The sequence below is a fragment of the Zingiber officinale genome, chromosome 6B (assembly GCF_018446385.1).
Source record: "Zingiber officinale cultivar Zhangliang chromosome 6B, Zo_v1.1, whole genome shotgun sequence".
In the NCBI taxonomy this organism is placed as follows: Eukaryota; Viridiplantae; Streptophyta; class Magnoliopsida; order Zingiberales; family Zingiberaceae; genus Zingiber; species Zingiber officinale.
The window spans coordinates 26,757,837-26,773,985 of NC_055996.1; positions in this window are offsets into that span (position 1 = coordinate 26,757,837).

A 16,149-nucleotide genomic window follows, 5' to 3' on the forward strand; every position below is an offset into this window, starting at 1 on the left:
TTTTTCAAATTAAGTTTACAAAAATCTAATTTTTAAAACTAAGTAACATCGAATTTTCAAAATCAATTTCCAAAACTAGGTTTGGCAGGTTTAAATCAGAAACCAAGTCTAGAAGGTGTCTTTTTCAAGATTAAATTTGAACAATAAAGCACATTTTAAAAAATTTTAACTTTCAAAACTAATTTTAAAATTTTTAAACACTTAGTTTTGACTTGTTTTAAAAAGAGGTATTTTGTAAAAAGTAATTAAGCTAAGTAGAAGAATAATTGACCTCCCCCTGAACCTGACATTACAAAATCTGTCTAACCAGTTAGCTACTTATTGACTATTCAGAGGATAACAACTTTCACTTGGTTAGTCAAGTTAAGTCTAAGCATCAATTAGTGTTTGACTACACTGAATGACTTAATTTGATTAATCTCTGTTTGGTATTTAACGCCCAGACTTATATCGATGCACTGACATAAGCATCTTAAGTCCAAGCAATTTGCCTATGCATCTCACCCCTTTCTATGTTTAGCAATCACAAACAAGGGAATCCTAGGATGTTGGTAAGATGCTCAAGTACTATCCCTAGGGGAACATGCTTTCTAAGGGATTATTCTAATGTAAGGCTAAAACTGATTTTGAAATACTAAACATAGAAGACTTAAAAAAAGATTTTGTCCTAGGGTTATGGAAATAGTATTTTTGAAAACAGTTTTTGTAATCCTAGTCTATTAAACAAACCAGAGTCAATCATTTTCAAAGTTGAGATATACCTAAGTAGGTGTAGAATATCATAAGTCAATGTTAAAGTCAAGGTAAAATGATCATCATAAAATATGCGTAGTGGTTGGGATGTATATCAAGATGAGGAGGGGGTGGTCAGAGTGGTCTGGATCCCAAGGAATACAACATCTCGATCAGCTCAGTGTGACGGGTCCGGGCATCCTCTCGGGAACTGGATAAATCACGTCGAAGGTCTGAGATATCTGTTGGTTGCTACTCGGAAAACCTAGAGTTTCCACTGTACAAAAATTTTGTACAAAGATCTGAACCTTTTCCTAACTACCATGTGTTCTTTTAAATTAAATTTCGGATCGCCTGCGGAACATAACACGTTTGATCCAAAACTTAATTTATTTGTTCTTTTAGGTTTAGACTTGGATCTCCTGCGGAACTTAACACGTTCGATCCAAATCACCTAAGTTATTAATTCCATTAAATATTAATTTCCATAATTGGTTCCCAGTACTGACGTGGCGAGGCACATGACCTTATTGGATGTGGGAGCAACCACCACCGACTAGACAAAACCTTTTATGGAAAGCTAATATTTAATTTCCTAAAATAACTTTAGGTTAACCGAAAGGAACAATCAAATCACAAGGAAAAGTAAAAACAAAAGAACGCAACATCGAAAAATATATTCGAAATACTAGAATCGTAAGCCTCTTGTATTTGGTATTTATTTCCAAAAATAACTAGTATGATGCGGAAAGGAAAAAATTACTAGTTATACCTTTTAGAAAGACCTCTTGATCTTCTACCGTATTCCTCTTCTAACCTCGGACGTTGTGTGGGCAACGATCTTCCGAGATGAGAAATCACCAACACACCTTCTTTTCCTCCTTGCTAGGTTCGGCCAAAACAAGAGATTCACCAAGGATGAAGAAAACCACCAACCCAACTCCAAGGGATGCAAGCTTTCTCTCCTTCTTCTTCTTCTTCTCCAAGTAGTATCCGGCCACCACAAGAGCTCCAAGGGAGATGAAGATTTCGGCCACCACAAAGAGGAAGAGAGAAAGAGAGGATGACCGGCCACAACACCAAGGAAAAGAGGGAGAGAACAATAGAAGTTGTAGCCCATGAAGACACCCCTACCCCTTCTTTTATATTCCTTGGCTTTGGCAAATAAGGAAATTTATTTATAATAAAATTTCCTTAACTTTCCTTGACAACAATTAATTAAGAAAAATTAAATAAAATTTCTTAATCAATTAATCATGGCCGACCACCTCAAATAGACAAATTTGGATAGTTTCAATCAACAATTAAAACTTCCTTATTTGTCTTTGGAAATTTTTTTAAAAAATAAAATTTCCCTTTATAATCCCTTCGTGATTGATAAAAAGAAATTTCTATAATTTTAATTTTTCAACATGTGAATAATTTTCAAAGAGAAAAATAAAATATCTTTCCAATCTACAAATAAGGAAAGAGATCTAATCTCTTTCTTTAATCTTTTGTAGATCCTTTTAAGAGAGATATTTTAATTTTAATTCTCTTTAATAAATTATATCTTCCACATAATAAAAATTAAAAATTAAAATTCTTTTAATTTAATGGGGCCGACCACCTCAAGCTTGGGTTCAAGCTAGGGCCGGCCAAGGCTTGGCCGGCCCTAGCTTGAACCACAAGCTAGCTTGGCCGGCCCCTATATCATGGGTACAAAGGTGGGTATAGGTGGGTATAGTACTCTATAAATAAGAGGCTACGATAGGGACCGAGAGGAGGAATTGGTTTTGGTCTCCCGATAAAATTAAGCATCCCGTGTTCGCCCCGAACACACAACTTAATTTTATCAATAATAATTCATTCCACTAGAGAACTATTATTGAACTACCGCACCAATCCCAAATTACATTTTTGGGCTCCTTCTTATTATGAGTGTGTTAGTCTCCCTGTGTTTAAGATGTCGAATGTCCACTAATTAAGTGAGTTACTGACAACTCATTTAATTAATATCTTAATCCAAGAATAGTACCACTCAGCCTTATCGTCATGTCGGACTAAGTCCACCTGCAGGGTTTAACATGACAATCTTTATGAGCTCATCTTGGGGACATTATCAACCTAAATTACTAGGACACAGTTTCCTTCTATAATCAACAACACACACTATAAGTGATATCATTTTCCATCTTATCGGGTTTATTGATTCATCGAACTAAATCTCACCCTTTGATAAATTAAAGAAATAAATATCAAATATATGTGCTTGTTATTATATTAGGATTAAGAGCACACACTTCCATAATAACTGAGGTCTTTGTTCCTTTATAAAGTCAGTATAAAAGAAACGATGGTCCTACTCAATACACTCTAAGTGTACTAGTGTAATTATATAGTTAAGATAAACTAATACCTAATTACACTACGACCTTCCAATGGCTTGTTCCTTTCCATTTTGGTCGTGAGCTACTGTTTATAATTTATAAGGTACTGACAACATCATCTTCTGTATGTGACACCACATACTATGTTATTTACAATATAAATTAATTGAACAACTACAAACAAATGTAGAAAATTTGACCAAATGTGATTCTTTATTCAAAATAAATGTTTATAAAAGCTTAGGCTTTCAATATACACTCTAACAATCTCCCACTTATACTAATGACTAAGTTGCCATATCTTCTATCATACATCTGATTCCCATTCCCTCCACATGCCGATCGAAAGATTTTGTCGGAAGGGCCTTAGTGAAAGGATCTGCCAGGTTATCTGCTGATGCAATCTTGGCGATGACAACTTCTCCTCGCTTCACGATATCTCGTATCAGGTGGTACTTGCGCTCTATATGTTTACTTGCCTTATGGGCTCGTGGTTCCTTCGAGTTTGCAACTGCACCGCTATTATCACAATAAATTGTGATGATTTTGGGCAAACCAGGAATCACATCTAAGTCCATTAGAAAGTTCTTGAGCCATACTACTTCTTTAGCCGCCTCAGAGGCTGCTACATATTCAGCTTCCATGGTTGAGTCCAAAATGCATGCTAACACTCCTCCATGAAATGGCTCCACCTCTAAAGTAAACACATAGCCTGATGTAGACTATTGTCCCTATCTGATTGGAAATCAATCCGTGTAACCCAGCAAATCGTCTGCTTGGTAAATTAGCATATAATCTCTAGTCCTTCTCGGTACTTTAATATATGCTTCCGCAATGTCCTTGTCCGAGTTACTCGATATCACTAACCATGCCCGGAAAAGATATCGTGTCTCATAGCATTGCATACATTAGGCTTTCTACAGCCGAAGCATAAGGAACTGCTTTCATGTCCTCTATCTCCTTTGATGTTTTTGGAGACATCTCTTTAGATAGAGGTACTCCATGCCTAAAAGGTAAGAAACCTTTCTTGGAATCTTGCATGCTAAAACGAGCAAGGATTGTATCTATGTATGAAGCTTGGGACAGACACAACATTCTTTTCTTGCGATCCCTTATAACTTTGATCCCAAGAATGTGTACACAATCTCCTAAATCCTTCATATCAAATTGTTTTGACAACCATACCCTTACGTCCGATAATACCTTGACATTGTTGCCAATTAACAAAATATCATCTACGTATAGTACAAGAAATACCACCACGTTTCCGTTACACTTCTTGTATACACAAGACTCCTCCGGACACTGAATAAATCCATATGACTGGATTACTTCATTAAACCGGATGTTCCAAGACCTTGAAGCTTGCTTTAGTCCATAAATGGACCGATTGAGCTTGCACACTAGATGCTCTTTGCCTTTTTCAATAAACCCTTCTGGTTGCTTCATATGGATGTTCTCTTCAAGACTTCCATTAAGGAAAGCTGTCTTGACATCCATTTGCCAAATCTCATAATCCATATGAGCAGCAATGGATAAGAGTATCTGGATAGACTTAAGCATGACTACCGGTGAAAAAGTCTCCTCATAGTCGATTCCCTCTTTCTGAGTGTACCCTTTCGCAACAAGCCTAGCTTTGAAGGTTTCTACCTTCCCGTCTGTCCCTCTTTTCCTTTTGTAGATCCACTTGCATCCAACGGCTTTTACACCATCAGGTGGTTCTACAAGCTCCCAGACCTTATTAGAGTACATAGACTCTATTTCAGAATTCATTGTCTTTTGCCAAGATGCTGCATCTATATCTTGGAGTGCTTCGTCATATGTTCGGGGATCAGGTTCATGTTTACCCGGGATCAAGTCCGAAGACTCTCCCAAAACATGAATCTTTCAGTCGCCTTACAACCCTCCCACTACGACGAGGCATCTGTGGTTGTGTATCATGTGTGACACGTGTTGCGTCTCTTGTGGTACTTCATCTTGTATCAAGTAGACGTATCCTCTCTAAGTTCTTCTAAAACAACTTTGCTACTGGGCTTGTGATCCATTATATAGTCTTCTTCTAAAAACTGGGCATTGGTGCTAACAATGACCTTCTGGTCTTTAGGACTATAAAATAAACCACCTTTCGTTCCTTTGGGATACCCCACAAACACGCGAACTTCTGTACGAGATTCTAACTTATCAGCATCTGGTTTCAGCACATGTGCTGGACTACCCCAAATCCGAATATGTCTTAGACTGGGCTTTCGCCCATTCCACAATTCTGTGGGAGTAGAAGAAACTGATTTAGAAGGTACTAAGTTCAGAATGTACACTGCTGTTTCCAGAGCGTATCCCCAAAACGAATTTGGTAATTCTGAATAACTCATCATCGATCTAACCATCTCCATAAGAGTCCTATTCCTTCGTTCTGCCACACCATTCTGTTGGGGTGTACCAGGTGCAGACAGTTGGGATTGAATCCCGGCCTCTGATAAGTAATTCCTAAACTCTCCTAAGAGGTATTCGCCACCACGATCAGACCGTAGTGTCTTGATACTTTTACCTAGTCGTTTCTCCACATCAGCCTTGTATTCTTTGAACTTATCAAAGCACTCGGACTTGCGGCGCATTAGGTAAATGTATCCGTATCTTGAATAATCATCTATGAAAGAGACAAAATATTCAAAACCACCTCTTGCCTGGACAGACATAGGACCACACAAATCAGAATGAACCAATTCTAACACTTCTTTGGCTCTATACCCCTTGGCCTTGAAAGACCTCTTGGTCATTTTACCTTCTAAGCAAGATTCACAAGTTGGAAAATTTTTCAACTCTAATGAACCCAAAAGTCCATCGGCTATAAGCCTCTGAATCCTACTTAAGTTAATATGACCAAGCCTTAGATGCCAAAGATATGCTTGGTTCATTTCCGAATGTTCTTTTCTCTTATTAGAGTTAGAAGATGAGCTATAAATTTCCTTATTTTGCTTTGTGAGAGAAATTGGATTTAAAGTATACAAATTGCCAACTAATGCACCAGAACAGATAATCACTTTATTTCTCTTAATAACTACATCTTTACTAAAGGAAACTGAATATCCATCTAAAAACAGTTTAGAAATTGAAATTAAATTCTTTCTAAAACTGGGTACATAAAGATAATTTCTTAAAACCAAATTTCTATTTCTACTAAAAGATAAGTAGACGTCTCCCACTGCAACAGCTGCCACCTTAGTAGCATTGCCCATGTAGACGGTAATCTCTCCTTCAGATAGTCGTCGGGTTTCCTGGAACCCCTGCAAGGAATTGCAGACATGATCAGTGACTCCTGTATCTACACACCAGGTGCTGGTAGATAACACCGCTAAACATGTTTCAACAACTAGAGCATGAGATATACCTTTGTTTTGGTTCCTACGAGGATAGTCCGCCTTCCAATGTCCTGACTGCTTGCAGATGAAGCACTTGCCCTTCGGCTTCTTCACTCCAGCTTTAAATCCTGTACTCTGAGATTTATTCACTTTCTTTGCTGAGCCAGCTTGTTTCTTCTTCTTCTTTCCTCTCGGTTTAGAAGTAGAACCATTTTCAGCATAGTGAATTTGAGAATTATGACGAAATAATCCTTCTGCTGCTTGAAGTTCTGTCAGTAGTTCCGCTAATGAATATATCCTCTTATTCATATTATAGTTCAGGCGGAACTGCTCAAAACTTCTAGGTAGCGTTTGGAGGATCATATCGATCTGGGTTTCCCCATCAATTTCTCCTCCAAGGATCTGTATTTCGTTCAGATAAGCCATCATCTTTAGGATATGATCCCTCACAGGAGACCCTCTTGCATGGTGGCTGTCATTATCTTTCTCATGGCTTCTTGCCTAGAAGCTCTATCTTGATGACCAAAGAGTTCCTTGAGATTGTTCATAATATCATAAGCTGTTGGTAAATCTTGATGCTGATGTTGCAATACATTTGACATTGAAGCCAAAATGTAACACCGCGCCATCTCATCTGCTTTTACCCATTTCCTATGATATTCAATCTCCTCTTGGGTAGATTCACCAGTGAGTGCATTAGGACAAGGCTCAGTCAGTACAAACTTATAGCTTTCAGCAGTAAGAACAATGTCTAGGTTCCTTTTCCAATCTATGTAGTTAGGACCAGTAAGTCTATTCTGTTGTAGTATGATGGACAGTGGGTTGAAAGTCAACTTAAGAATCACAAATAACTTTTGGTCAGAACTCTAAATTTAGAATAATATTGATTCCTCAAACAATACTATTTTAAATTAACCAACACCTCAAAATACCGCGAATTGTGTATACAATTTCAACATTTGTAAAAGGAGGGTTTTAACCCATTAATTTTATTATCTTGTCAACCTAACTTTTTAACAAATAAAATTAATAGTTGGTATCCTTTGGTCACACAAATAATAGCAGTGACTCCGATGGGGAGGATACTATTAGATGTGCCTAAGTGTATACCATTACTTGACACTAAGTCCATTAATAAGATTGTGCCCCTTCCGATGGGGAAGATCACACGCTCTTAATTAACTTCCTATAGTCATCCAAAATGGAAGTTTGTTCTAGTGATCCACAAACAAGCTCATCCGATATGGAGGAAGGCACTCAGAGCCAACGCGCAAGTTTGTTTGCATCACTTACAAACCAGTAATTGAGACCATGAAATTTATTTAAAATTCCTCTCCCACTTAGTTATTTATAAATGAGGAATTTTAACTATGCTAGCCTACTGGACATGTATACTAACACACAGCACAATATAAAAGCAATAAATGAAAAACTATTTTCAACTATTATGGCTTTTATCTATTATTGTCCTCCATGTGTTGTCATCCCAAGCTGCTGCCATATTTGGCCACCGCCACCGGGTCTAGCTGTCGCATCCATCTTGCTCCTTGTTCCACTGCGCCTCTGGTCCTCAAAAGGTTCTACGCCTTGCAAGATTCGATCCTCTACATAAATAGAATTTTACATTTTTCGATCCTATATTCCTCGAAGGAATGTACATGTAAACTAGATCGAACATAAAATAAAAATTTACATCCATCGATCCTATATTCCATAAAAGGAATGTACATGTAACTAGATCAAAAATAAAATCCTAATTAAAAACTAAATATAGCTCCTGCTGTATTTTATAATACAATCATGCACACACATATAATTGTCCTTGACATGTCCAAGGGTCCAATCACACACATAAAGAAAACTATAAGCCATAATAGTTGGATCCTACATCCACAAAGTTAGCACATCCTACTATTAACCTACCTAAATTATGTATGACATGTGCATAATTAAACTAATACCAAATACACAGAGGCAAAACCCTAGCTCTGATACCAATTGTTGGTTTCTACTCGGAAAACCTAGAGGTTCCACTGTACAAAAATTTTGTACAAAGATCTGAACCTTTTCCTAGCTACCATGTGCTCTTTTAAATTAAATTTCGGATCTCCTGCGGAACTTAACACGTTTGATCCAAAACTTAATTTATTTGTTCTTTTAGGTTTAGACTTGGATCTCCTGCGGAACTTAACACGTTCGATCCAAATCACCTAAGTTATTAATTCCATTAAATATTAATTTCCATAATTGGTTCCCAGTACTGACGTGGCGAGGCACATGGCCTTCTTGGATATGGGAGCAACCACCACCGACTAGACAAAACCTTTTAAGGAAAGCTAATATTTAATTTCCTAAAATAACTTTAGGTTAACCGAAATGAACAATCAAATCACAAGGAAAAGTAAAAACAAAAGAACACAACATCGAAAAATATATTCGAAATACTAGAATCGTAAGCCTCTTGTATTTGGTATTTATTTCCAAAAATAACTAGTATGATGCGGAAAGGAAAAAATTACTAGTTATACCTTTTAGAAAGACCTCTTGATCTTCTACTGTATTCCTCTTCTAACCTCGGACGTTGTGTGGGCAACGATCTTCCGAGATGAGAAATCACCAACACACCTTCTTCTCCTCCTTGCTAGGTTCGGCCAAAACAAGAGCTTCACCAAGGATGAAGAAAACCACCAACCAAGCTCCAAGGGATGCAAGCTTTCTCTCCTTCTTCTTCTTCTTCTCCAAGTAGTATCCGGCCACCACAAGAGCTCCAAGGGAGATGAAGATTTCGGCCACCACAAAGAGGAAGAGAGAAAGAGAGGATGACCGGCCACAACACCAAGGAAAAGAGGGAGAGAACAATAGAAGTTGTAGCCCATGAAGACACCCCTACCCCTTCTTTTATATTCCTTGGCTTTGGCAAATAAGGAAATTTATTTATAATAAAATTTCCTTAACTTTCCTTGACAACAATTAATTAAGAAAAATTAAATAAAATTTCTTAATCAATTAATCATGGCCGACCACCTCAAATAGACAAATTTGGATAGTTTCAATCAACAATTAAAACTTCCTTATTTGTCTTTGGAATTTTTTTAAAAAAATAAAATTTCCCTTTATAATCCCTTCATGATTGATAAAAAGAATTTCTATAATTTTAATTTTTCAACATGTGAATAATTTTCAAAGAGAAAAATAAAATATCTTTCCAATCTACAAATAAGGAAAGAGATCTAATCTCTTTCTTTAATCTTTTGTAGATCCTTTTAAGAGAGATATTTTAATTTTAATTCTCTTTAATAAATTATATCTTCCACATAATAAAAATTAAAAATTAAAATTCTTTTTAATTTAATGGGGGTCGGCCACCTAAGCTTGGGTTCAAGCTAGGGCCGGCCACCCATGAATTAAGGCTTGGCCGGCCCTAGCTTGAACCACAAGCTAGCTTGGCCGGCCCTAGCTTGAACCACAAGCTAGCTTGGCCGGCCCCTATATCATGGGTACAAAGGTGGGTATAGGTGGGTATAGTACTCTATAAATAAGAGGCTACGATAGGGACCGAGAGGAGGAATTGGTTTTGGTCTCCCGATAAAATTAAGCATCCCGTGTTCGCCCCGAACACACAACTTAATTTTATCAATAATAATTCATTCCACTAGAGAACTATTATTGAACTACCGCACCAATCCCAAATTACATTTTTGGGCTTCTTCTTATTATGAGTGTCTTAGTCTCCCTGTGTTTAAGATGTCGAATGTCCACTAATTAAGTGAGTTACTGACAACTCATTTAATTAATATCTTAATCCAAGAATAGTACCACTCAGCTTTATCGTCATGTCGGACTAAGTCCACCTGCAGGGTTTTAACATGACAATCTTTATGAGCTCATCTTGGGGACATTATCAACCTAAATTACTAAGACACAGTTTCCTTCTATAATCAACAACACACACTATAAGTGATATCATTTCCCAACTTATCGGGCTTATTGATTCATCGAACTAAATCTCACCCTTTGATAAATTAAAGAAATAAATATCAAATATATGTGCTTGTTATTATATTAGGATTAAGAGCACACACTTTAGCCTAGATAAGGACAATGCTAGAAATGCCAACCCTAGAGTTAACTCATCTAAGGTTAAGGAAAACCTAGATAGGAATCCCAAAACAACTAGACATATGCCTAGGAATACCTCAAAGAAAAATAGAAAATTAAAGCTTGAGGTATTAAAGAAGAAAAATCAAGTCTTGAGGTCAAGACTTGACACCTTAGAAAAGACTCTTAAGAATTTGGAGAAGTCAAATCTAGGGTCTAAGGGTCAAAAATCAAAGCCCAAGGACATGAGAGGTTTGGGTCACAAACCTAAGTCTCAAGTGGTCAAGCCCGCTTATCATAATGTTCCATTCGATTATGGAACAAGACCTAGGGCTAGGAAGACTATCACCAAGGTCACAAGGGGAGTCACCCCTAGAGTTGATCTTAATGAGTCCCAAATGGCCAAGGCTTTAAAGCCTAGGAGGGTCATTAGGAGGGTTGCTAGGGAAGTCATCCCTAGTGAATATTTAGTGAACCCAATGAGCTCAAATAGGTATTGGGTTCCTAGGAGTGTGATCCCTTCACGCTAGATGGTTTAGGGTGTGCCAACCTTAATTGGATAGGTAGTTAACCTACTTATGGCAAAAGGTGGCATTTTAGGAATTTTCAAGGTGTAATCAAGCCTTGAAAATGAAATTAAAAATTATTCCTAAGGTGATTAGGATGTGCCAACCACATTTGAGGAGTTTTCTAGGGTCAATCTAATTGGCACATAGTGATCTAAAAATCTTTAGTATATGATTTTAGGTCTATTACATTTAGGAATATAGAATTTATGGTAAAATGATCAAAATTATCAAAAAAGGCAACTAAGGCTAGAATTAGGTATTTTCTATACCTTTATATGTTATTTTCCATACATTGTTTGTCATATGTCATGTCATGACATCATATTTAACTTATTATCATTTAAAATGTCATGATAATACTTAGGTTAGTTATATGTCATGCCTTATTTAAGTTTCATACTTTATGCCATGACATCATGACATTGGCACTTATTTCCACTTATGATATTATTTTATGTCATGTCATCATCTCTTGCATTTATGATCAATTAAATTGATTTAAGGATAACACAATTTGATATGGAGATCTAATTGTTGTTTAGAAAATGAATGAGAACTTAGCTTAAGATGACCTAAACCCATATCTCACATCAAAATTGACTTGGATGTATTTGATACACCTTAGATGTGTGTGAGATATTAGGATGATGAGTTAGGATCAAGGTGCATAGTTCTTGTACCTAGATGAGCCTAATTCGAAATTGAGGATCATAGGGAAAACTTGTGTACAAGTCATGTACATTTAGCCCTAAGATTGTGGTCCTAAATTGAATGTTTTAAGATCATTTCAAAATTGATTTGAAAAACCTTGATGAAGCTTTTCTAGTGCTAGCATTCATCATTGAGCAAGTTGATACAAAGATGGATTAACCTTGAGCTATTTCAAAGTCTTTCAAACTTTGTATCAAAATTTTAAAATGGAAGTTATTTTCATAGAAAACTATTTTTCCATGATAATATATGTTGTGGGGAATGTATCCTCAAAATTTTACATTTTTTGGAATTTTCTGTGATTTTTTAGGGGTTTCTGAATTTCGGGAGAAAAATCAGAAATCCTTATCAGAGAGTTGTGGACCTATCAGAGAAGATCCTGATCGGTCCAGGGAAGTCTGGATCGGTCACTGGACCGATCCAGGGCAGTGTGGATCGGTCTGGTGACTGATCCTGATCGGTCTGGTGACCGATCAGAGCGTGCCAAAATGCTGATTTTCGACTGTTGTCTGAAATTTCAGCTATAGAAGTTGGTGCTTTAGATTTCTAAAGGGTTGAAACTCTCCAAGACATTGTTGGTGCAATGGTCAAGGAGGAGTTGACCTTTAGGGGGAGTTTTACCTAATGGTCAACGAGGAGTTGACCTTTAGGGAGAGTTTTACCTAATGGTTAAGGAGGAGTTGACCTTTAGGGGGAGTTTTTACTCGTCAAGATTTCTGAGGATGAGTGATATGGGATTATCACTAAGTTGATTGTTGATTTTAGTATCAAGGGGGAAATTAAGGGTTTCAATGAAAGGTATGGGACTTTCATTAGGAAGAAACTCTTGACCTTGATTCACTCTTTTTTATGTGTGTCAAAAAGGGGGAGAATGTCCAGAGAATGTTCAAGGAAGAACATTGGAGTTTGGGGAGAATGTTCAGAGAATGTTCAAGGAAGAACATTGGAGAACTATTGGAAAACCTAAGTTAGGTTATCGGGTTAACCTAACTTGATTATGATTTTTGTCAAACATCAAAAAGGGGGAGATTGTTGGTGCAACCTTAGGTCAAGGTTGACCTGGGTGACCCGACTCGAGTTGACCTGACTCGAGGTATATTTTGATGTTTGACGAGAATAGAGAAGTTGTATTTTGATGTTTGACAAGAATAGGAACTTGGGGGATTGTGGGTGCAACCTTTGGTTAAGTTTGATCTGGTTGACCCGACTTGAGTTGACTTGATTCGGGAAAAGTCCAAGTATGGAGACTTGGCACGGAAAAGTCCAAGCAGGGAGCTTGACACGGGAAAAGTCCAAGCAGGGAGCTTGACACGGGAAAAGTCCAAGTATGGAGACTTGGCACGGAAAAGTCCAAGCAGGGAGCTTGACACGGGAAAAGTCCAAGTATGGAGACTTGGCACGGAAAAGTCCAAGCAGGGAGCTTGGCACGGGAAAAGTCCAAGCAGGGAGCTTGGCACGGGAAAAGTCCAAGCAGGGAGCTTGGCACGGGGAAAAGTCCAAGTATGGAAGCTTGGCATGGGAGGTCGGAGAGGGATCGGTAGCTCGTTCTCTCGACCGGACGAAGTCGGAGAGGGCTCGGTAGCTCGTTCTCCGGACTAGGTCAGAGAGGGCTTGGTAGCTCGTTCTCTGGACCGGACGTGGAAGTCGGAGAGGGCTCGGTAGCTCGTTCTCTGGACTGGATGGAGTCAGAGAGGGCTCGGTAGCTCGTTCTCCGGACTAGGTCAGAGAGGGCTCGGTAGCTCGTTCTCTGGACCGGATATGGAAGTCGGAGAGGGCTTGGCAGCTCGTTCTCCCGACTAGGTAAGAGAAGGCTCGGTAGCTCGTTCTCTGGACCAGGAAGGCTTTAGGGTTTAGGGCTGGGAAGCTATAAATCCACATGGGCATCGGATCGGTCTGATGACCGATCCAGTGATACTGTGGTTATCTGATCGGTCACCAGACTGATCAGTAACCAAACAGTAGCGTTTGGTCTTCGGAGAAAGGAGAGGGGATCGGTCTGTGGACCGATCCACCAATGGCCTGATCGGTCCACAGACCGATCAGGGATCGCAACCAACTCTCTGTGAGAGTTGGGATCGGTCTGGGGACCGATCATAGTAGGACCTGATCGGTCCCCCGACCGATCAGATCTGCCTTGGACCGATCAGGGTGGAGCCTGATCGGTCCAGGTCTAGCCGTTGAGTCACAACGGCTAGATTTCTGCTTCTTCTTTGTCTTCTTCGCAGGTTCAGGATATAAGGCCCTCTACATCAACAGTGCTGGGAACTGATTACTCTTCTTCCTACTTGCGATCTGACCTTTGTTGAGCTCTCCACTGCTGAAGCTTCGTGTGAGCTTCCCTCGGCTGGGTTTCCAACTGAACAGTTGCTGATGTGGTTGGCATCCATGAAGTTGCTGCTTCATCAACAGTCGACGAGAAGGCAAGCAAACTAGTGTTTTACATTCATATTATTCTTGACTTCTTGCTGTATTTCTTGTACTCTGATCTTGCTGTTGCAAGAGAGATTGTGGCGAGGTTTCTCCACCCAGAAGGAGTTTTTATTAGCCGATTTTCCGGGGTCTCATCCACCGACGGATTGATAGGATTCGTCCACCTTACGGACACGCCGAGGAGTAGGAGTATCATCTCCGAACCTCGTTATATCGTCGCATTTGAGGTTTGATCTTCTCCATTTTCGTTTCTACTTTTTATTTCCGTTGCGCTAACTCAAATTGTAGGAAGAAACGAGAATTTGGGGCCGGCTATTCACACCCCCCCCCCTCTCTAGCCGCTATCCGAAGGTCCTAACAACCTTCACTTACCTGCCAGACGTCTGGGCAGCCCTTCGACCCGTTTGGGCTTTGTGCCAACTATCCGGTCAGCCCGTCAACCTAGCTGGATTTCGTGCCAGCTATTCGGTCGGCCTGTCAACTTAGCTTGGCTTCATGCCAGACATCAGGTCAGCCCGTCGATCTGTCTGGACTTCTCCTGCACACTCGATCAGAGTATTAGATAACAACGAAACTAACTTAACCTATTTTGTCATTCATCAAAACTTGAGTTAGACCGTTAGTGCTAACCGCACCAACAGATAGCTAGGTCACCCCCAACTTCAATTTCTTCTCTACAAAAGATTAGTGCATAGCAGAAATACAAAAACTAAAACATTGCAAGCAAACAAGAGAGAATACAAACACTAACATGATTCCTTTACGTGGTTCAAAGATTGTTTGCTCCTACTCCACGACGTATCCTTGAGGTGGACGAAGCCTTGATCCTTCGGTGGATCAACCCCCGACAATTTTCGGCTAGATCTTACTCCTTCTCAGTGGAGTACAACCTCTCACAAAGCTCTCTTCCTCTTACAAGATGAAACTTAGGTTTGGAGAGGAATAGTGGACTTGGAAGCTTTGGACAATAACAAAGGAGTGATTCAACAATAATCAGTAACCTCCTTTATGCCCCAAAGCTTCTCTTTTATAAGTGGAGAGAGTTGATCAACAAATCAACTCAACCCGACACCAGTCGACTGAACCATGCATCAGCCGACTGGTGTGACCGTTGGACACAGCCAATGGCACTCCGCAAAATCCGCGATCCTACTAACGGCTATGTACCAATCGACTGGTGCCAACACCAGTCAATTGGTATTCGTAACTGACAAGCACAAGCATTCTGTGCTCTTCGTGAATTTGGATCAATTGATTGGTACCTTACATTCACTCTTCTCACCCTTTCCAGAGTCGCCTTTGAAGCTCTCTTCCTCGGCCTTCGTCCCTCAGATGCACTCGAGCCCGCGGCTCCTCTCTGTGACATCCTTCACGTTGCCTTGAAGTTCGCTTCCCTCGGCTCCACTCCATTGCTCCTTGATCGGCGGTCCCTCAGATGTCTTCCACACCATCCTTCACCGACTCAAGAATCCGAGCCCTTGGATGAGCTTCCCAAACTTGGGTGCACCAAGCTCCTCATGTGTGTTTCACCAGGTCCTACATGACTCAAACACACATATCAAACCAATATGAAAGTCTAACTTAAACTCTTTAACACACACATCAAAACCATGATCATACCAATCAAACTTGGGTTGATTGCACCATCACTTGCTTCGTCTTCATCTTCTTGGTGACTTGCCATTAGCGTAAGTCCGGCGATGGCTTCGATCTCTGACTCAGACGATGTTTCGTCCCACGTCGCCTTTAGATTTTGATGCTTTGTCTAGACTGGTCTTTTGTCCTTCCTCTTATTCTTGTCCTTGTCCTTGCTCTTCAATTTATGTCAATTATTTTTCACGTGTCCTTTTTCATTGTAGTAGTAGTATCTTACCTTTCTTCTTC